General features: G+C 45.0%; 1 protein-coding gene across 1 annotated transcript in view; it reads right to left on the reverse strand.

Annotated features, from left to right (window-relative positions):
• Positions 1-21,814, reverse strand: part of LOC130112799 (zeta-sarcoglycan) — a 605,973-nt gene that overhangs the window by 81,302 nt on the left and 502,857 nt on the right. The window lies entirely within an intron of this gene.

A 21,814-nucleotide genomic window follows, 5' to 3' on the forward strand; every position in this document is an offset into this window, starting at 1 on the left:
CATGGGGTACATCTTTTCATGGTGTCCTGCTAAGCTCTGTTTTCTCTGTGTCTGGACATAGGGTACATCTTTTCATGGTGTCCTGCTACGCTCTGTTTTCTCTTTGTCTGGACATGGGGTACATCTTTTCATGGTGTCCTGCTAAGCTCTGTTTTCTCTGTGTCTGGACATGGGGTACATCTTTTCATGGTGTTCTCCTAAGCTCTCTTTTCTCTGTGTCTGGACATGGGGTACATCTTTTCATGGTGTTCTCCTAAGCTCTCTTTTTTCTGTGTCTGGACATGGGGTACATCTTTTCATGGTGTTCTACTAAGCTCTGTGTTTTCTTTCTCTGGACATGAGGTACATCTTTTCATTGTGTCCTGCTAAGCTCTGTTTTCTCTGTGTCTGGACATAGGGTACATCTTTTCATGGTGTCCTGCTAAGCTCTGTTTTCTCTGTGTCTGGACATGGGGTACATCTTTTCATGGTGTCCTACTAAGCTCTGTTTTCTCTGTGTCTGGACACGGGGTACATCTTTTCATGGTGTCCTACTAAGCTCTGTTTTTTCTTTGTCTGGACATGGGGTACATCTTTTCATGGTGTCCTGCTAAGCTCTGTTTTCTCTGTGTCTGGACATTCGGTACATCTTTTCATGGTGTCCTGCTAAGCTCTGTTTTCTCTGTGTCTGGACATGGGGTACATCTTTTCATGGTGTCCTGCTAAGCTCTCTTTTCTCTGTGTCACGACATGAGGTACATCTTTTCATGGTGTCCTGCTAAGCTCTGTTTTCTCTGTGTCTGGACATGGGGTACATCCTTTCATGGTGTCCTGCTAAGCTCTGTTTTCTCTGTGTCTGGACATGGGGTACATCTTTTCATGGATTCCTGTGAAGCTCGGTTTTCTCTGTGTCTGGACATGGGGTACATCTTTTCACGGTGTCCTGCTAAGCTCTGTTTTCTCTGTGTATGGCACATGAGGTACATCTTTTCACTGTTTCTTGCTAAGCTCTGTTTTCTCTGTGTCTGGACATGGGGTACATCCTTGCATGGTGTCCTGCTAAGCTCTGTTTTCTCTGTGTCTGGACACGGGGTACATCTTTTCATGGTGTACTGCTAAGCTCTGTTTTTTCTTTGTCTGGACATGGGGTACATCTTTTCATGGTGTCCTGCTAAGCTCTGTTTTCTCTGTGTCTGGACACGGGGTACATCTTTTCATGGTGTCCTGCTAAGCTCTGTTTTTTCTTTGTCTGGACATGGGGTACATCTTTTCATGGTGTCCTGCTAAGCTCTGTTTTCTCTGTGTCTGGACATGGGGTACATCTTCTCATGGTGTCCAGCTAAGCTCTGTTTTCTCTGTGTCTGGATATAGGGTACATCTTTTCATGGTGTCCTGCTAAGCTCTGTTTTCTCTTTGTCTGGACATGGGGTACATCTTTTCATGGTGTCCTACTAAGCTCTGTTTTCTCTGTGTCTGGACATGGGGTACATCTTTTCATGATGTCCTGCTAAGCTGTGTTTTCTCTTTGTCTGGACATGGGGTACATCTTTTCATGGTGTCCTGCTAAGCTCTGTTTTCTCTGTGTCTGTACATGAGGTACATCTTTTCATGGTGACCTGATAAGCTCTTCTTTCTCTGTCTCTGGACATGGGGTACATCTTTTCATGGTGCCCTAATAAGCTCTGCTTTCTCTGTGTCTGGACATGGGGTACATCTTTTCATGGTGTCCTGCTAAGCTCTGTTTTCTCTGTGTCTGGACATGGGGTACATCCTTTCATGGTGTCCTGCTAAGCTCTGTTTTCTCTGTGTCTGGACATGGGGTACATCTTTTCATGGATTCCTGTGAAGCTCGGTTTTCTCTGTGTCTGGGCATGGGGTACATCTTCTCACGGTGTCCTGCTAAGCTCTGTTTTCTCTGTGTATGGCACATGAGGTACATCTTTTCACTGTTTCCTGCTAAGCTCTGTTTTCTCTGTGTCTGGACATGGGGTACATCTTTTCATGGTGTGCTGCTAAGCTCTGTTTTCTCTTTGTCTGGACATGGGGTACATCTTTTCATGTTGTCCTGCTAAGCTCTGTTCTCTCTGTGTCTGGACATGGGGTACATCTTTTCATTGTTTCCTGCTAAGCTCTGTTCTCTCTGTGTCTGGACATGGGGTACATCTTTTCATGGTGTCCTGCTAAGCTCTGTTCTCTCTGTTTCTGGACATGGGGTACATCTTTTCACGGTGCTATAATAAGCTCTGTTTCGCCTTTTTTGACATGGGGTACATCTTTTCATGTTGTCCTGCTAAGCTCTGTTTTCTCTGTGTCTGGACATGGGGTACATCTTTTCATGGTGCCCTAATAAGCTCTTTTTTCTCTGTGTCTGGACATGGGGTACATCTTTTCATGGTTTCCTGTTAAGCTCTGTTTTCTCTGTGTCTGGGCATGGGGTACATCTTTTCATGGTGTCCTGCTAACCTTTTTTTTCTCTGTGTATCGACGTGAGGTACATCTTTTCACTGTTTCCTGCTAAGCTCTGTTTTCTCTGTGTCTGGACATATGGTACATCTTTTCATGGTGTCCTGCTAAGCTCTGTTTTCTCTGTGTCTGGACATGGGGTACATCTTTTCATGGTGTCCTACTAAGCTCTGTTTTCTCTGTGTCTGGACATGGGGTACATCTTTTCATTGTTTCCAGCTAAGCTCTGTTCTCTCTGTGTCTGGACATGGGGTACATCTTTTCATGGTGTCCTGCTAAGCTCTGTTTTCTCTGTGTCTGGACATTCGGTACATCTTTTCATGGTGTCCTGCTAAGCTCTGTTTTCTTTGTCCGGACATGGGGTACATCTTTTCACGGTGTCCTGCTAAGCTCTGTTTTCTCTGTGTATGGCACATGAGGTACATCTTTTCACTGTTTCCTGCTAAGCTCTGTTTTCTCTGTGTCTGGACATGGGGTACATCTTTTCATGTTGTCCTGCTAAGCTCTGTTTTCTCTGTGTCTGGACACGGGGTACATCTTTTCATGGTGTCCTACTAAGCTCTGTTTTTTCTTTGTCTGGACATGGGGTACATCTTTTCATGGTGTCCTGCTAAGCTCTGTTTTCTCTGTGTCTGGACACGGGGTACATCTTTTCATGGTGTCCTGCTAAGCTCTGTTTTTTCTTTGTCTGGACATGGGGTACATCTTTTCATGGTGTCCTGCTAAGCTCTGTTTTCTCTGTGTCTGGACATGGGGTACATCTTTTCATGGTGCCCTAATAAGCTCTGCTTTCTCTGTGTCTGGACATGGGGTACATCTTTTCATGGTGTCCTGCTAAGCTCTGTTTTCTCTGTGTCTGGACATGGGGTACATCTTTTCATGGTGTTCTCCTAAGCTCTCTTTTCTCTGTGTCTGGACATGGGGTACATCTTTTCATGGTGTTCTCCTAAGCTCTCTTTTTTCTGTGTCTGGACATGGGGTACATCTTTTCATGGTGTTCTACTAAGCTCTGTTTTTTCTTTGTCTGGACATGAGGTACATCTTTTCATTGTGTCCTGCTAAGCTCTGTTTTCTCTGTGTCTGGACATAGGGTACATCTTTTCATGGTGTCCTGCTAAGCTCTGTTTTCTCTTTGTCTGGACAGGGGGTACATCTTTTCATGGTGTCCTGCAAAGCTCTGTTTTCTCTGTGTCTGGACATGGGGTACATCTTTTCATGGTGTCCTACTAAGCTCTGTTTTCTCTGTGTCTGGACATGCGGTACATCTTTTCATGATGTCCTGCTAAGCTGTGTTTTCTCTTTGCCTGGACATGGGATACATCTTTTCATGGTGTCCTGCTAAGCTCTGTTTTTTCTGTGTCTGGACATGAGGTACATCTTTTCATGGTGCCCTGATAAGCTCTTCTTTCTCTGTCTCTGGACATGGGGTACATCTTTTCATGGTGCCCTAATAAGCTCTGCTTTCTCTGTGTCTGGAAATGGGGTACATCTTTTCATGGTGTCCTGCTAAGCTCTGTTTTCTCTGTGTCTGGACATGGGGTACATCCTTTCATGGTGTCCTGCTAAGCTCTGTTTTCTCTGTGTCTGGACATGGGGTACATCTTTTCATGGATTCCTGTGAAGCTCGGTTTTCTCTGTGTCTGGGCATGGGGTACATCTTTTCACGGTGTCCTGCTAAGCTCTGTTCTCTCTGTGTCTGGATATGGGGTACATCTTTTCATGGTGCCCTAATAAGCTCTGTTTTCTCTGTGTCTGGACATTCGGTACATCTTTTCATGGTGTCCTGCTAAGCTCTGTTTTCTTTGTCCGGACATGTGGTACATCTTTTCATGGTGTCCTGCTAAGCTCTGTTCTCTCTGTGTCTGGATATGGGGTACATCTTTTCATGGTGTCCCGCTAAGCTCTGTTTTCTCTGTGTCTGGACATGGGGTACATCTTTTCATGGTGTCCTACTAAGCTCTGTTTTCTCTGTGTCTGGACATGGGGTACATCTTTTCATTGTTTCCAGCTAAGCTCTGTTCTCTCTGTGTCTGGACATGGGATACATCTTTTCATGGTGTCCTGCTAAGCTCTGTTTTCTCTGTGTCTGGACATTCTGGACATCTTTTCATGGTGTCCTGCTAAGCTCTGTTTTCTTTGTCCGGACATGGGGTACATCTTTTCACGGTGTCCTGCTAAGCTCTGTTTTCTCTGTGTATGGCACATGAGGTACATCTTTTCAATGTTTCCTGCTAAGCTCTGTTTTCTCTGTGTCTGGACACGGGGTACATCTTTTCATGGTGTCCTACTAAGCTCTGTTTTTTCTGTGTCTGGACATAGGGTACATCTTTTCATGGTGTCCTGCTAAGCTCTGTTTTCTCTGTGTCTGGACATGGGGTACATCTTTTCATGGTGTCCTACTAAGCTCTGTTTTCTCTGTGTCTGGACACGGGGTACATCTTTTCATGGTGTCCTACTAAGCTCTGTTTTTTCTTTGTCTGGACATGGGGTACATCTTTTCATGGTGTCCTGCTAAGCTCTGTTTTCTCTGTGTCTGGACATTCGGTACATCTTTTCATGGTGTCCTGCTAAGCTCTGTTTTCTCTGTGTCTGGACATGGGGTACATCTTTTCATGGTGTCCTGCTAAGCTCTCTTTTCTCTGTGTCACGACATGAGGTACATCTTTTCATGGTGTCCTGCTAAGCTCTGTTTTCTCTGTGTCTGGACATGGGGTACATCCTTTCATGGTGTCCTGCTAAGCTCTGTTTTCTCTGTGTCTGGACATGGGGTACATCTTTTCATGGATTCCTGTGAAGCTCGGTTTTCTCTGTGTCTGGACATGGGGTACATCTTTTCACGGTGTCCTGCTAAGCTCTGTTTTCTCTGTGTATGGCACATGAGGTACATCTTTTCACTGTTTCTTGCTAAGCTCTGTTTTCTCTGTGTCTGGACATGGGGTACATCCTTGCATGGTGTCCTGCTAAGCTCTGTTTTCTCTGTGTCTGGACACGGGGTACATCTTTTCATGGTGTACTGCTAAGCTCTGTTTTTTCTTTGTCTGGACATGGGGTACATCTTTTCATGGTGTCCTGCTAAGCTCTGTTTTCTCTGTGTCTGGACACGGGGTACATCTTTTCATGGTGTCCTGCTAAGCTCTGTTTTTTCTTTGTCTGGACATGGGGTACATCTTTTCATGGTGTCCTGCTAAGCTCTGTTTTCTCTGTGTCTGGACATGGGGTACATCTTCTCATGGTGTCCAGCTAAGCTCTGTTTTCTCTGTGTCTGGATATAGGGTACATCTTTTCATGGTGTCCTGCTAAGCTCTGTTTTCTCTTTGTCTGGACATGGGGTACATCTTTTCATGGTGTCCTACTAAGCTCTGTTTTCTCTGTGTCTGGACATGGGGTACATCTTTTCATGATGTCCTGCTAAGCTGTGTTTTCTCTTTGTCTGGACATGGGGTACATCTTTTCATGGTGTCCTGCTAAGCTCTGTTTTCTCTGTGTCTGTACATGAGGTACATCTTTTCATGGTGACCTGATAAGCTCTTCTTTCTCTGTCTCTGGACATGGGGTACATCTTTTCATGGTGCCCTAATAAGCTCTGCTTTCTCTGTGTCTGGACATGGGGTACATCTTTTCATGGTGTCCTGCTAAGCTCTGTTTTCTCTGTGTCTGGACATGGGGTACATCCTTTCATGGTGTCCTGCTAAGCTCTGTTTTCTCTGTGTCTGGACATGGGGTACATCTTTTCATGGATTCCTGTGAAGCTCGGTTTTCTCTGTGTCTGGGCATGGGGTACATCTTCTCACGGTGTCCTGCTAAGCTCTGTTTTCTCTGTGTATGGCACATGAGGTACATCTTTTCACTGTTTCCTGCTAAGCTCTGTTTTCTCTGTGTCTGGACATGGGGTACATCTTTTCATGGTGTGCTGCTAAGCTCTGTTTTCTCTTTGTCTGGACATGGGGTACATCTTTTCATGTTGTCCTGCTAAGCTCTGTTCTCTCTGTGTCTGGACATGGGGTACATCTTTTCATTGTTTCCTGCTAAGCTCTGTTCTCTCTGTGTCTGGACATGGGGTACATCTTTTCATGGTGTCCTGCTAAGCTCTGTTCTCTCTGTTTCTGGACATGGGGTACATCTTTTCACGGTGCTATAATAAGCTCTGTTTCGCCTTTTTTGACATGGGGTACATCTTTTCATGTTGTCCTGCTAAGCTCTGTTTTCTCTGTGTCTGGACATGGGGTACATCTTTTCATGGTGCCCTAATAAGCTCTTTTTTCTCTGTGTCTGGACATGGGGTACATCTTTTCATGGTTTCCTGTTAAGCTCTGTTTTCTCTGTGTCTGGGCATGGGGTACATCTTTTCATGGTGTCCTGCTAACCTTTTTTTTCTCTGTGTATCGACGTGAGGTACATCTTTTCACTGTTTCCTGCTAAGCTCTGTTTTCTCTGTGTCTGGACATATGGTACATCTTTTCATGGTGTCCTGCTAAGCTCTGTTTTCTCTGTGTCTGGACATGGGGTACATCTTTTCATGGTGTCCTACTAAGCTCTGTTTTCTCTGTGTCTGGACATGGGGTACATCTTTTCATTGTTTCCAGCTAAGCTCTGTTCTCTCTGTGTCTGGACATGGGGTACATCTTTTCATGGTGTCCTGCTAAGCTCTGTTTTCTCTGTGTCTGGACATTCGGTACATCTTTTCATGGTGTCCTGCTAAGCTCTGTTTTCTTTGTCCGGACATGGGGTACATCTTTTCACGGTGTCCTGCTAAGCTCTGTTTTCTCTGTGTATGGCACATGAGGTACATCTTTTCACTGTTTCCTGCTAAGCTCTGTTTTCTCTGTGTCTGGACATGGGGTACATCTTTTCATGTTGTCCTGCTAAGCTCTGTTTTCTCTGTGTCTGGACACGGGGTACATCTTTTCATGGTGTCCTACTAAGCTCTGTTTTTTCTTTGTCTGGACATGGGGTACATCTTTTCATGGTGTCCTGCTAAGCTCTGTTTTCTCTGTGTCTGGACACGGGGTACATCTTTTCATGGTGTCCTGCTAAGCTCTGTTTTTTCTTTGTCTGGACATGGGGTACATCTTTTCATGGTGTCCTGCTAAGCTCTGTTTTCTCTGTGTCTGGACATGGGGTACATCTTTTCATGGTGCCCTAATAAGCTCTGCTTTCTCTGTGTCTGGACATGGGGTACATCTTTTCATGGTGTCCTGCTAAGCTCTGTTTTCTCTGTGTCTGGACATGGGGTACATCTTTTCATGGTGTTCTCCTAAGCTCTCTTTTCTCTGTGTCTGGACATGGGGTACATCTTTTCATGGTGTTCTCCTAAGCTCTCTTTTTTCTGTGTCTGGACATGGGGTACATCTTTTCATGGTGTTCTACTAAGCTCTGTTTTTTCTTTGTCTGGACATGAGGTACATCTTTTCATTGTGTCCTGCTAAGCTCTGTTTTCTCTGTGTCTGGACATAGGGTACATCTTTTCATGGTGTCCTGCTAAGCTCTGTTTTCTCTTTGTCTGGACAGGGGGTACATCTTTTCATGGTGTCCTGCAAAGCTCTGTTTTCTCTGTGTCTGGACATGGGGTACATCTTTTCATGGTGTCCTACTAAGCTCTGTTTTCTCTGTGTCTGGACATGCGGTACATCTTTTCATGATGTCCTGCTAAGCTGTGTTTTCTCTTTGCCTGGACATGGGATACATCTTTTCATGGTGTCCTGCTAAGCTCTGTTTTTTCTGTGTCTGGACATGAGGTACATCTTTTCATGGTGCCCTGATAAGCTCTTCTTTCTCTGTCTCTGGACATGGGGTACATCTTTTCATGGTGCCCTAATAAGCTCTGCTTTCTCTGTGTCTGGAAATGGGGTACATCTTTTCATGGTGTCCTGCTAAGCTCTGTTTTCTCTGTGTCTGGACATGGGGTACATCCTTTCATGGTGTCCTGCTAAGCTCTGTTTTCTCTGTGTCTGGACATGGGGTACATCTTTTCATGGATTCCTGTGAAGCTCGGTTTTCTCTGTGTCTGGGCATGGGGTACATCTTTTCACGGTGTCCTGCTAAGCTCTGTTCTCTCTGTGTCTGGATATGGGGTACATCTTTTCATGGTGCCCTAATAAGCTCTGTTTTCTCTGTGTCTGGACATTCGGTACATCTTTTCATGGTGTCCTGCTAAGCTCTGTTTTCTTTGTCCGGACATGTGGTACATCTTTTCATGGTGTCCTGCTAAGCTCTGTTCTCTCTGTGTCTGGATATGGGGTACATCTTTTCATGGTGTCCCGCTAAGCTCTGTTTTCTCTGTGTCTGGACATGGGGTACATCTTTTCATGGTGTCCTACTAAGCTCTGTTTTCTCTGTGTCTGGACATGGGGTACATCTTTTCATTGTTTCCAGCTAAGCTCTGTTCTCTCTGTGTCTGGACATGGGATACATCTTTTCATGGTGTCCTGCTAAGCTCTGTTTTCTCTGTGTCTGGACATTCTGGACATCTTTTCATGGTGTCCTGCTAAGCTCTGTTTTCTTTGTCCGGACATGGGGTACATCTTTTCACGGTGTCCTGCTAAGCTCTGTTTTCTCTGTGTATGGCACATGAGGTACATCTTTTCAATGTTTCCTGCTAAGCTCTGTTTTCTCTGTGTCTGGACACGGGGTACATCTTTTCATGGTGTCCTACTAAGCTCTGTTTTTTCTGTGTCTGGACACGGGGTACATCTTTTCATGGTGTCCTGCTAAGCTCTGTTTTTTCTTTGTCTGGACATGGGGTACATCTTTTCATGGTGTCCTGCTAAGCTCTGTTTTCTCTGTGTCTGGACATGGGGTACATCTTGTCATGGTGTCCTGCTAAGCTCTGTTTTCTCTGTGTCTGTACATAGGATACATCTTTTCATGGTGTCCTGCTACGCTCTGTTTTCTTTTTGTCTGGACATGGGGTACATCTTTTCATGGTGTCCTGCTAAGCTCTGTTTTCTCTGTGTCTGGACATGGGGTACATCTTTTCATGGTGTTCTCCTAAGCTCTCTTTTCTCTGTGTCTGGACATGGGGTACATCTTTTCATGGTGTTCTCCTAAGCTCTCTTTTCTCTATGTCTGGACATGGGGTATATCTTTTCATGGTGTCCTACTAAGCTCTGTTTTTTCTTTGTCTGGACATGAGGTACATCTTTTCATTGTGTCCTGCTAAGCTCTGTTTTCTCTGTGTCTGGACATAGGGTACATCTTTTCATGGTGTCCTGCTAAGCTCTGTTTTCTCTTTGTCTGGACAGGGGGTACATCTTTTCATGGTGTCCTGCAAAGCTCTGTTTTCTCTGTGTCTGGACATGGGGTACATCTTTTCATGGTGTCCTGCTAAGCTCTGTTTTCTCTGTGTCTGGACATGAGGTACATCTTTTCATCGTGCCCTGATAAGCTCTTCTTTCTCTGTCTCTGGACATGGGGTACATCTTTTCATGGTGCCCTAATAAGCTCTGCTTTCTCTGTGTCTGGACATGGGGTACATCTTTTCATGGTGTGCTGCTAAGCTCTGTTTTCTCTGTGTCTGGACATGGGGTACATCTTTTCATGATGTCCTGCTAAGCTGTGTTTTCTCTGTGTCTGGGCATGGGGTACATCGTTTCATGGTGTCCTGCTAACCTTTTTTTTCTCTGTGTATCGACGTGAGGTACATCTTTTCACTGTTTCCTGCTAAGCTCTGTTTTCTCTGTGTCTGGACACGGGGTACATCTTTTCATGGTGTCCTACTAAGCTCTGTTTTTTCTTTGTCTGGACATGGGGTACATCTTTTCATGGTGTCCTGCTAAGCTCTGTTTTCTCTGTGTCTGGACACGGGGTACATCTTTTCATGGTGTCCTGCTAAGCTCTGTTTTTTCTTTGTCTGGACATGGGGTACATCTTTTCATGGTGTCCTGCTAAGCTGTGTTTCGTCTGTGTCTGGACATGGGGTATATCTTTTCATGGTGTCCTGCTAAGCTCTGTTTTCTCTGTGTCTGGACATAGGGTACATCTTTTCATGGTGTCCTGCTACGCTCTGTTTTCTCTTTGTCTGGACATGGGGTACATCTTTTCATGGTGTCCTGCTAAGCTCTGTTTTCTCTGTGTCTGGACATGGGGTACATCTTTTCATGGTGTTCTCCTAAGCTCTCTTTTCTCTGTGTCTGGACATGGGGTACATCTTTTCATGGTGTTCTCCTAAGCTCTCTTTTCTCTATGTCTGGACATAGGGTACATCTTTTCATGGTGTCCTGCTACGCTCTGTTTTCTCTTTGTCTGGACATGGGGTACATCTTTTCATGGTGTCCTGCTAAGCTCTGTTTTCTCTTTGTCTGGACATGGAGTACATCTTTTCATGGTGTCCTGCTAAGCTCTGTTTTCTCTGTGTCTGGACATGGGGTACATCTTTTCATGGCGTGCTGCTAAGCTCTGCTTTCTCTTTGTCTGGACATGGGGTACATCTTTTCATGTTGTCCTGCTAAGCTCTGTTCTCTCTGTGTCTGGACATGGGGTACATCTTTTCACGGTGCCATAATAAGCTCTGTTTTCCCCTTTTTTGACATGGGGTACATCTTTTCATGGATTCCTGTGAAGCTCGGTTTTCTCTGTGTCTGGACATGGGGTACATCTTTTCACGGTGTCCTGCTAAGCTCTGTTTTCTCTGTGTATGGCACATGAGGTACATCTTTTCAATGTTTCCTGCTAAGCTCTGTTTTCTCTGTGTCTGGACACGGGGTACATCTTTTCATGGTGTCCTACTAAGCTCTGTTTTTTCTGTGTCTGGACATAGGGTACATCTTTTCATGGTGTCCTGCTAAGCTCTGTTTTCTCTGTGTCTGGACATGGGGTACATCTTTTCATGGTGTCCTACTAAGCTCTGTTTTCTCTGTGTCTGGACACGGGGTACATCTTTTCATGGTGTCCTACTAAGCTCTGTTTTTTCTTTGTCTGGACATGGGGTACATCTTTTCATGGTGTCCTGCTAAGCTCTGTTTTCTCTGTGTCTGGACATTCGGTACATCTTTTCATGGTGTCCTGCTAAGCTCTGTTTTCTCTGTGTCTGGACATGGGGTACATCTTTTCATGGTGTCCTGCTAAGCTCTCTTTTCTCTGTGTCACGACATGAGGTACATCTTTTCATGGTGTCCTGCTAAGCTCTGTTTTCTCTGTGTCTGGACATGGGGTACATCCTTTCATGGTGTCCTGCTAAGCTCTGTTTTCTCTGTGTCTGGACATGGGGTACATCTTTTCATGGATTCCTGTGAAGCTCGGTTTTCTCTGTGTCTGGACATGGGGTACATCTTTTCACGGTGTCCTGCTAAGCTCTGTTTTCTCTGTGTATGGCACATGAGGTACATCTTTTCACTGTTTCTTGCTAAGCTCTGTTTTCTCTGTGTCTGGACATGGGGTACATCCTTGCATGGTGTCCTGCTAAGCTCTGTTTTCTCTGTGTCTGGACACGGGGTACATCTTTTCATGGTGTACTGCTAAGCTCTGTTTTTTCTTTGTCTGGACATGGGGTACATCTTTTCATGGTGTCCTGCTAAGCTCTGTTTTCTCTGTGTCTGGACACGGGGTACATCTTTTCATGGTGTCCTGCTAAGCTCTGTTTTTTCTTTGTCTGGACATGGGGTACATCTTTTCATGGTGTCCTGCTAAGCTCTGTTTTCTCTGTGTCTGGACATGGGGTACATCTTCTCATGGTGTCCAGCTAAGCTCTGTTTTCTCTGTGTCTGGATATAGGGTACATCTTTTCATGGTGTCCTGCTAAGCTCTGTTTTCTCTTTGTCTGGACATGGGGTACATCTTTTCATGGTGTCCTACTAAGCTCTGTTTTCTCTGTGTCTGGACATGGGGTACATCTTTTCATGATGTCCTGCTAAGCTGTGTTTTCTCTTTGTCTGGACATGGGGTACATCTTTTCATGGTGTCCTGCTAAGCTCTGTTTTCTCTGTGTCTGTACATGAGGTACATCTTTTCATGGTGACCTGATAAGCTCTTCTTTCTCTGTCTCTGGACATGGGGTACATCTTTTCATGGTGCCCTAATAAGCTCTGCTTTCTCTGTGTCTGGACATGGGGTACATCTTTTCATGGTGTCCTGCTAAGCTCTGTTTTCTCTGTGTCTGGACATGGGGTACATCCTTTCATGGTGTCCTGCTAAGCTCTGTTTTCTCTGTGTCTGGACATGGGGTACATCTTTTCATGGATTCCTGTGAAGCTCGGTTTTCTCTGTGTCTGGGCATGGGGTACATCTTCTCACGGTGTCCTGCTAAGCTCTGTTTTCTCTGTGTATGGCACATGAGGTACATCTTTTCACTGTTTCCTGCTAAGCTCTGTTTTCTCTGTGTCTGGACATGGGGTACATCTTTTCATGGTGTGCTGCTAAGCTCTGTTTTCTCTTTGTCTGGACATGGGGTACATCTTTTCATGTTGTCCTGCTAAGCTCTGTTCTCTCTGTGTCTGGACATGGGGTACATCTTTTCATTGTTTCCTGCTAAGCTCTGTTCTCTCTGTGTCTGGACATGGGGTACATCTTTTCATGGTGTCCTGCTAAGCTCTGTTCTCTCTGTTTCTGGACATGGGGTACATCTTTTCACGGTGCTATAATAAGCTCTGTTTCGCCTTTTTTGACATGGGGTACATCTTTTCATGTTGTCCTGCTAAGCTCTGTTTTCTCTGTGTCTGGACATGGGGTACATCTTTTCATGGTGCCCTAATAAGCTCTTTTTTCTCTGTGTCTGGACATGGGGTACATCTTTTCATGGTTTCCTGTTAAGCTCTGTTTTCTCTGTGTCTGGGCATGGGGTACATCTTTTCATGGTGTCCTGCTAACCTTTTTTTTCTCTGTGTATCGACGTGAGGTACATCTTTTCACTGTTTCCTGCTAAGCTCTGTTTTCTCTGTGTCTGGACATATGGTACATCTTTTCATGGTGTCCTGCTAAGCTCTGTTTTCTCTGTGTCTGGACATGGGGTACATCTTTTCATGGTGTCCTACTAAGCTCTGTTTTCTCTGTGTCTGGACATGGGGTACATCTTTTCATTGTTTCCAGCTAAGCTCTGTTCTCTCTGTGTCTGGACATGGGGTACATCTTTTCATGGTGTCCTGCTAAGCTCTGTTTTCTCTGTGTCTGGACATTCGGTACATCTTTTCATGGTGTCCTGCTAAGCTCTGTTTTCTTTGTCCGGACATGGGGTACATCTTTTCACGGTGTCCTGCTAAGCTCTGTTTTCTCTGTGTATGGCACATGAGGTACATCTTTTCACTGTTTCCTGCTAAGCTCTGTTTTCTCTGTGTCTGGACATGGGGTACATCTTTTCATGTTGTCCTGCTAAGCTCTGTTTTCTCTGTGTCTGGACACGGGGTACATCTTTTCATGGTGTCCTACTAAGCTCTGTTTTTTCTTTGTCTGGACATGGGGTACATCTTTTCATGGTGTCCTGCTAAGCTCTGTTTTCTCTGTGTCTGGACACGGGGTACATCTTTTCATGGTGTCCTGCTAAGCTCTGTTTTTTCTTTGTCTGGACATGGGGTACATCTTTTCATGGTGTCCTGCTAAGCTCTGTTTTCTCTGTGTCTGGACATGGGGTACATCTTTTCATGGTGCCCTAATAAGCTCTGCTTTCTCTGTGTCTGGACATGGGGTACATCTTTTCATGGTGTCCTGCTAAGCTCTGTTTTCTCTGTGTCTGGACATGGGGTACATCTTTTCATGGTGTTCTCCTAAGCTCTCTTTTCTCTGTGTCTGGACATGGGGTACATCTTTTCATGGTGTTCTCCTAAGCTCTCTTTTTTCTGTGTCTGGACATGGGGTACATCTTTTCATGGTGTTCTACTAAGCTCTGTTTTTTCTTTGTCTGGACATGAGGTACATCTTTTCATTGTGTCCTGCTAAGCTCTGTTTTCTCTGTGTCTGGACATAGGGTACATCTTTTCATGGTGTCCTGCTAAGCTCTGTTTTCTCTTTGTCTGGACAGGGGGTACATCTTTTCATGGTGTCCTGCAAAGCTCTGTTTTCTCTGTGTCTGGACATGGGGTACATCTTTTCATGGTGTCCTACTAAGCTCTGTTTTCTCTGTGTCTGGACATGCGGTACATCTTTTCATGATGTCCTGCTAAGCTGTGTTTTCTCTTTGCCTGGACATGGGATACATCTTTTCATGGTGTCCTGCTAAGCTCTGTTTTTTCTGTGTCTGGACATGAGGTACATCTTTTCATGGTGCCCTGATAAGCTCTTCTTTCTCTGTCTCTGGACATGGGGTACATCTTTTCATGGTGCCCTAATAAGCTCTGCTTTCTCTGTGTCTGGAAATGGGGTACATCTTTTCATGGTGTCCTGCTAAGCTCTGTTTTCTCTGTGTCTGGACATGGGGTACATCCTTTCATGGTGTCCTGCTAAGCTCTGTTTTCTCTGTGTCTGGACATGGGGTACATCTTTTCATGGATTCCTGTGAAGCTCGGTTTTCTCTGTGTCTGGGCATGGGGTACATCTTTTCACGGTGTCCTGCTAAGCTCTGTTCTCTCTGTGTCTGGATATGGGGTACATCTTTTCATGGTGCCCTAATAAGCTCTGTTTTCTCTGTGTCTGGACATTCGGTACATCTTTTCATGGTGTCCTGCTAAGCTCTGTTTTCTTTGTCCGGACATGTGGTACATCTTTTCATGGTGTCCTGCTAAGCTCTGTTCTCTCTGTGTCTGGATATGGGGTACATCTTTTCATGGTGTCCCGCTAAGCTCTGTTTTCTCTGTGTCTGGACATGGGGTACATCTTTTCATGGTGTCCTACTAAGCTCTGTTTTCTCTGTGTCTGGACATGGGGTACATCTTTTCATTGTTTCCAGCTAAGCTCTGTTCTCTCTGTGTCTGGACATGGGATACATCTTTTCATGGTGTCCTGCTAAGCTCTGTTTTCTCTGTGTCTGGACATTCTGGACATCTTTTCATGGTGTCCTGCTAAGCTCTGTTTTCTTTGTCCGGACATGGGGTACATCTTTTCACGGTGTCCTGCTAAGCTCTGTTTTCTCTGTGTATGGCACATGAGGTACATCTTTTCAATGTTTCCTGCTAAGCTCTGTTTTCTCTGTGTCTGGACACGGGGTACATCTTTTCATGGTGTCCTACTAAGCTCTGTTTTTTCTGTGTCTGGACACGGGGTACATCTTTTCATGGTGTCCTGCTAAGCTCTGTTTTTTCTTTGTCTGGACATGGGGTACATCTTTTCATGGTGTCCTGCTAAGCTCTGTTTTCTCTGTGTCTGGACATGGGGTACATCTTGTCATGGTGTCCTGCTAAGCTCTGTTTTCTCTGTGTCTGTACATAGGATACATCTTTTCATGGTGTCCTGCTACGCTCTGTTTTCTTTTTGTCTGGACATGGGGTACATCTTTTCATGGTGTCCTGCTAAGCTCTGTTTTCTCTGTGTCTGGACATGGGGTACATCTTTTCATGGTGTTCTCCTAAGCTCTCTTTTCTCTGTGTCTGGACATGGGGTACATCTTTTCATGGTGTTCTCCTAAGCTCTCTTTTCTCTATGTCTGGACATGGGGTATATCTTTTCATGGTGTCCTACTAAGCTCTGTTTTTTCTTTGTCTGGACATGAGGTACATCTTTTCATTGTGTCCTGCTAAGCTCTGTTTTCTCTGTGTCTGGACATAGGGTACATCTTTTCATGGTGTCCTGCTAAGCTCTGTTTTCTCTTTGTCTGGACAGGGGGTACATCTTTTCATGGTGTCCTGCAAAGCTCTGTTTTCTCTGTGTCTGGACATGGGGTACATCTTTTCATGGTGTCCTGCTAAGCTCTGTTTTCTCTGTGTCTGGACATGAGGTACATCTTTTCATCGTGCCCTGATAAGCTCTTCTTTCTCTGTCTCTGGACATGGGGTACATCTTTTCATGGTGCCCTAATAAGCTCTGCTTTCTCTGTGTCTGGACATGGGGTACATCTTTTCATGGTGTGCTGCTAAGCTCTGTTTTCTCTGTGTCTGGACATGGGGTACATCTTTTCATGATGTCCTGCTAAGCTGTGTTTTCTCTGTGTCTGGGCATGGGGTACATCGTTTCATGGTGTCCTGCTAACCTTTTTTTTCTCTGTGTATCGACGTGAGGTACATCTTTTCACTGTTTCCTGCTAAGCTCTGTTTTCTCTGTGTCTGGACACGGGGTACATCTTTTCATGGTGTCCTACTAAGCTCTGTTTTTTCTTTGTCTGGACATGGGGTACATCTTTTCATGGTGTCCTGCTAAGCTCTGTTTTCTCTGTGTCTGGACACGGGGTACATCTTTTCATGGTGTCCTGCTAAGCTCTGTTTTTTCTTTGTCTGGACATGGGGTACATCTTTTCATGGTGTCCTGCTAAGCTGTGTTTCGTCTGTGTCTGGACATGGGGTATATCTTTTCATGGTGTCCTGCTAAGCTCTGTTTTCTCTGTGTCTGGACATAGGGTACATCTTTTCATGGTGTCCTGCTACGCTCTGTTTTCTCTTTGTCTGGACATGGGGTACATCTTTTCATGGTGTCCTGCTAAGCTCTGTTTTCTCTGTGTCTGGACATGGGGTACATCTTTTCATGGTGTTCTCCTAAGCTCTCTTTTCTCTGTGTCTGGACATGGGGTACATCTTTTCATGGTGTTCTCCTAAGCTCTCTTTTCTCTATGTCTGGACATAGGGTACATCTTTTCATGGTGTCCTGCTACGCTCTGTTTTCTCTTTGTCTGGACATGGGGTACATCTTTTCATGGTGTCCTGCTAAGCTCTGTTTTCTCTTTGTCTGGACATGGAGTACATCTTTTCATGGTGTCCTGCTAAGCTCTGTTTTCTCTGTGTCTGGACATGGGGTACATCTTTTCATGGCGTGCTGCTAAGCTCTGCTTTCTCTTTGTCTGGACATGGGGTACATCTTTTCATGTTGTCCTGCTAAGCTCTGTTCTCTCTGTGTCTGGACATGGGGTACATCTTTTCACGGTGCCATAATAAGCTCTGTTTTCCCCTTTTTTGACATGGGGTACATCTTTTCATGGATTCCTGTGAAGCTCGGTTTTCTCTGTGTCTGGACATGGGGTACATCTTTTCACGGTGTCCTGCTAAGCTCTGTTTTCTCTGTGTATGGCACATGAGGTACATCTTTTCACTGTTTCTTGCTAAGCTCTGTTTTCTCTGTGTCTGGACATGGGGTACATCCTTGCATGGTGTCCTGCTAAGCTCTGTTTTCTCTGTGTCTGGACACGGGGTACATCTTTTCATGGTGTCCTGCTAAGCTCTGTTTTTTCTTTGTCTGGACATGGGGTACATCTTTTCATGGTGTCCTGCTAAGCTCTGTTTTCTCTGTGTCTGGACACGGGGTACATCTTTTCATGGTGTCCTGCTAAGCTCTGTTTTTTCTTTGTCTGGACATGGGGTACATCTTTTCATGGTGTCCTGCTAAGCTCTGTTTTCTCTGTGTCTGGACATGGGGTACATCTTCTCATGGTGTCCAGCTAAGCTCTGTTTTCTCTGTGTCTGGATATAGGGTACATCTTTTCATGGTGTCCTGCTAAGCTCTGTTTTCTCTTTGTCTGGACATGGGGTACATCTTTTCATGGTGTCCTACTAAGCTCTGTTTTCTCTGTGTCTGGACATGGGGTACATCTTTTCATGATGTCCTGCTAAGCTGTGTTTTCTCTTTGTCTGGACATGGGGTACATCTTTTCATGGTGTCCTGCTAAGCTCTGTTTTCTCTGTGTCTGTACATGAGGTACATCTTTTCATGGTGCCCTGATAAGCTCTTCTTTCTCTGTCTCTGGACATGGGGTACATCTTTTCATGGTGCCCTAATAAGCTCTGCTTTCTCTGTGTCTGGACATGGGGTACATCTTGTCATGGTGTCCTGCTAAGCTCTGTTTTCTCTGTGTCTGTACATAGGATACATCTTTTCATGGTGTCCTGCTACGCTCTGTTTTCTCTTTGTCTGGACATGGGGTACATCTTTTCATGGTGTCCTGCTAAGCTCTGTTTTCTCTGTGTCTGGACATGGGGTACATCTTTTCATGGTGTTCTCCTAAGCTCTCTTTTCTCTGTGTCTGGACATGGGGTACATCTTTTCATGGTGTTCTCCTAAGCTCTCTTTTCTCTATGTCTGGACATGGGGTATATCTTTTCATGGTGTCCTACTAAGCTCTGTTTTTTCTTTGTCTGGACATGAGGTACATCTTTTCATTGTGTCCTGCTAAGCTCTGTTTTCTCTGTGTCTGGACATAGGGTACATCTTTTCATGGTGTCCTGCTAAGCTCTGTTTTCTCTTTGTCTGGACAGGGGGTACATCTTTTCATGGTGTCCTGCAAAGCTCTGTTTTCTCTGTGTCTGGACATGGGGTACATCTTTTCATGGTGTCCTGCTAAGCTCTGTTTTCTCTGTGTCTGGACATGAGGTACATCTTTTCATCGTGCCCTGATAAGCTCTTCTTTCTCTGTCTCTGGACATGGGGTACATCTTTTCATGGTGCCCTAATAAGCTCTGCTTTCTCTGTGTCTGGACATGGGGTACATCTTTTCATGGTGTGCTGCTAAGCTCTGTTTTCTCTGTGTCTGGACATGGGGTACATCTTTTCATGATGTCCTGCTAAGCTGTGTTTTCTCTGTGTCTGGGCATGGGGTACATCGTTTCATGGTGTCCTGCTAACCTTTTTTTTCTCTGTGTATCGACGTGAGTTACATCTTTTCACTGTTTCCTGCTAAGCTCTGTTTTCTCTGTGTCTGGACACGGGGTACATCTTTTCATGGTGTCCTACTAAGCTCTGTTTTTTCTTTGTCTGGACATGGGGTACATCTTTTCATGGTGTCCTGCTAAGCTCTGTTTTCTCTGTGTCTGGACACGGGGTACATCTTTTCATGGTGTCCTGCTAAGCTCTGTTTTTTCTTTGTCTGGACATGGGGTACATCTTTTCATGGTGTCCTGCTAAGCTCTGTTTCGTCTGTGTCTGGACATGGGGTATATCTTTTCATGGTGTCCTGCTAAGCTCTGTTTTCTCTGTGTCTGGACATAGGGTACATCTTTTCATGGTGTCCTGCTACGCTCTGTTTTCTCTTTGTCTGGACATGGGGTACATCTTTTCATGGTGTCCTGCTAAGCTCTGTTTTCTCTGTGTCTGGACATGGGGTACATCTTTTCATGGTGTTCTCCTAAGCTCTCTTTTCTCTGTGTCTGGACATGGGGTACATCTTTTCATGGTGTTCTCCTAAGCTCTCTTTTCTCTATGTCTGGACATAGGGTACATCTTTTCATGGTGTCCTGCTACGCTCTGTTTTCTCTTTGTCTGGACATGGGGTACATCTTTTCATGGTGTCCTGCTAAGCTCTGTTTTCTCTTTGTCTGGACATGGAGTACATCTTTTCATGGTGTCCTGCTAAGCTCTGTTTTCTCTGTCTCTGGACATGGGGTACATCTTTTCATGGTGCCCTAATAAGCTCTGCTTTCTCTGTGTCTGGACATGGGGTACATCTTTTCATGGCGTGCTGCTAAGCTCTGCTTTCTCTTTGTCTGGACATGGGGTACATCTTTTCATGTTGTCCTGCTAAGCTCTGTTCTCTCTGTGTCTGGACATGGGGTACATCTTTTCACGGTGCCATAATAAGCTCTGTTTTCCCCTTTTTTGACATGGGGTACATCTTTTCATGGATTCCTGTGAAGCTCGGTTTTCTCTGTGTCTGGACATGGGGTACATCTTTTCACGGTGTCCTGCTAAGCTCTGTTTTCTCTGTGTATGGCACATGAGGTACATCTTTTCACTGTTTCTTGCTAAGCTCTGTTTTCTCTGTGTCTGGACATGGGGTACATCCTTGCATGGTGTCCTGCTAAGCTCTGTTTTCTCTGTGTCTGGACACGGGGTACATCTTTTCATGGTGTCCTGCTAAGCTCTGTTTTTTCTTTGTCTGGACATGGGGTACATCTTTTCATGGTGTCCTGCTAAGCTCTGTTTTCTCTGTGTCTGGACACGGGGTACATCTTTTCATGGTGTCCTGCTAAGCTCTGTTTTTTCTTTGTCTGGACATGGGGTACATCTTTTCATGGTGTCCTGCTAAGCTCTGTTTTCTCTGTGTCTGGACATGGGGTACATCTTCTCATGGTGTCCAGCTAAGCTCTGTTTTCTCTGTGTCTGGATATAGGGTACATCTTTTCATGGTGTCCTGCTAAGCTCTGTTTTCTCTTTGTCTGGACATGGGGTACATCTTTTCATGGTGTCCTACTAAGCTCTGTTTTCTCTGTGTCTGGACATGGGGTACATCTTTTCATGATGTCCTGCTAAGCTGTGTTTTCTCTTTGTCTGGACATGGGGTACATCTTTTCATGGTGTCCTGCTAAGCTCTGTTTTCTCTGTGTCTGTACATGAGGTACATCTTTTCATGGTGCCCTGATAAGCTCTTCTTTCTCTGTCTCTGGACATGGGGTACATCTTTTCATGGTGCCCTAATAAGCTCTGCTTTCTCTGTGTCTGGACATGGGGTACATCTTTTCATGGTGTCCTGCTAAGCTCTGTTTTCTCTGTGTCTGGACATGGGGTACATCCTTTCATGGTGTCCTGCTAAGCTCTGTTTTCTCTGTGTCTGGACATGGGGTACATCTTTTCATGGATTCCTGTGAAGCTCGGTTTTCTCTGTGTCTGGGCATGGGGTACATCTTCTCACGGTGTCCTGCTAAGCTCTGTTTTCTCTGTGTATGGCACATGAGGTACATCTTTTCACTGTTTCCTGCTAAGCTCTGTTTTCTCTGTGTCTGGACATGGGGTACATCTTTTCATGGTGTGCTGCTAAGCTCTGTTTTCTCTTTGTCTGGACATGGGGTACATCTTTTCATGTTGTCCTGCTAAGCTCTGTTCTCTCTGTGTCTGGACATGGGGTACATCTTTTCATTGTTTCCTGCTAAGCTCTGTTCTCTCTGTGTCTGGACATGGGGTACATCTTTTCATGGTGTCCTGCTAAGCTCTGTTCTCTCTGTTTCTGGACATGGGGTACATCTTTTCACGGTGCTATAATAAGCTCTGTTTCGCCTTTTTTGACATGGGGTACATCTTTTCATGTTGTCCTGCTAAGCTCTGTTTTCTCTGTGTCTGGACATGGGGTACATCTTTTCATGGTGCCCTAATAAGCTCTTTTTTCTCTGTGTCTGGACATGGGGTACATCTTTTCATGGTTTCCTGTTAAGCTCTGTTTTCTCTGTGTCTGGGCATGGGGTACATCTTTTCATGGTGTCCTGCTAACCTTTTTTTTCTCTGTGTATCGACGTGAGGTACATCTTTTCACTGTTTCCTGCTAAGCTCTGTTTTCTCTGTGTCTGGACATATGGTACATCTTTTCATGGTGTCCTGCTAAGCTCTGTTTTCTCTGTGTCTGGACATGGGGTACATCTTTTCATGGTGTCCTACTAAGCTCCGTTTT

The sequence above is a fragment of the Lampris incognitus genome, chromosome 5 (assembly GCF_029633865.1).
Source record: "Lampris incognitus isolate fLamInc1 chromosome 5, fLamInc1.hap2, whole genome shotgun sequence".
NCBI lineage: Eukaryota > Metazoa > Chordata > Actinopteri > Lampriformes > Lampridae > Lampris > Lampris incognitus.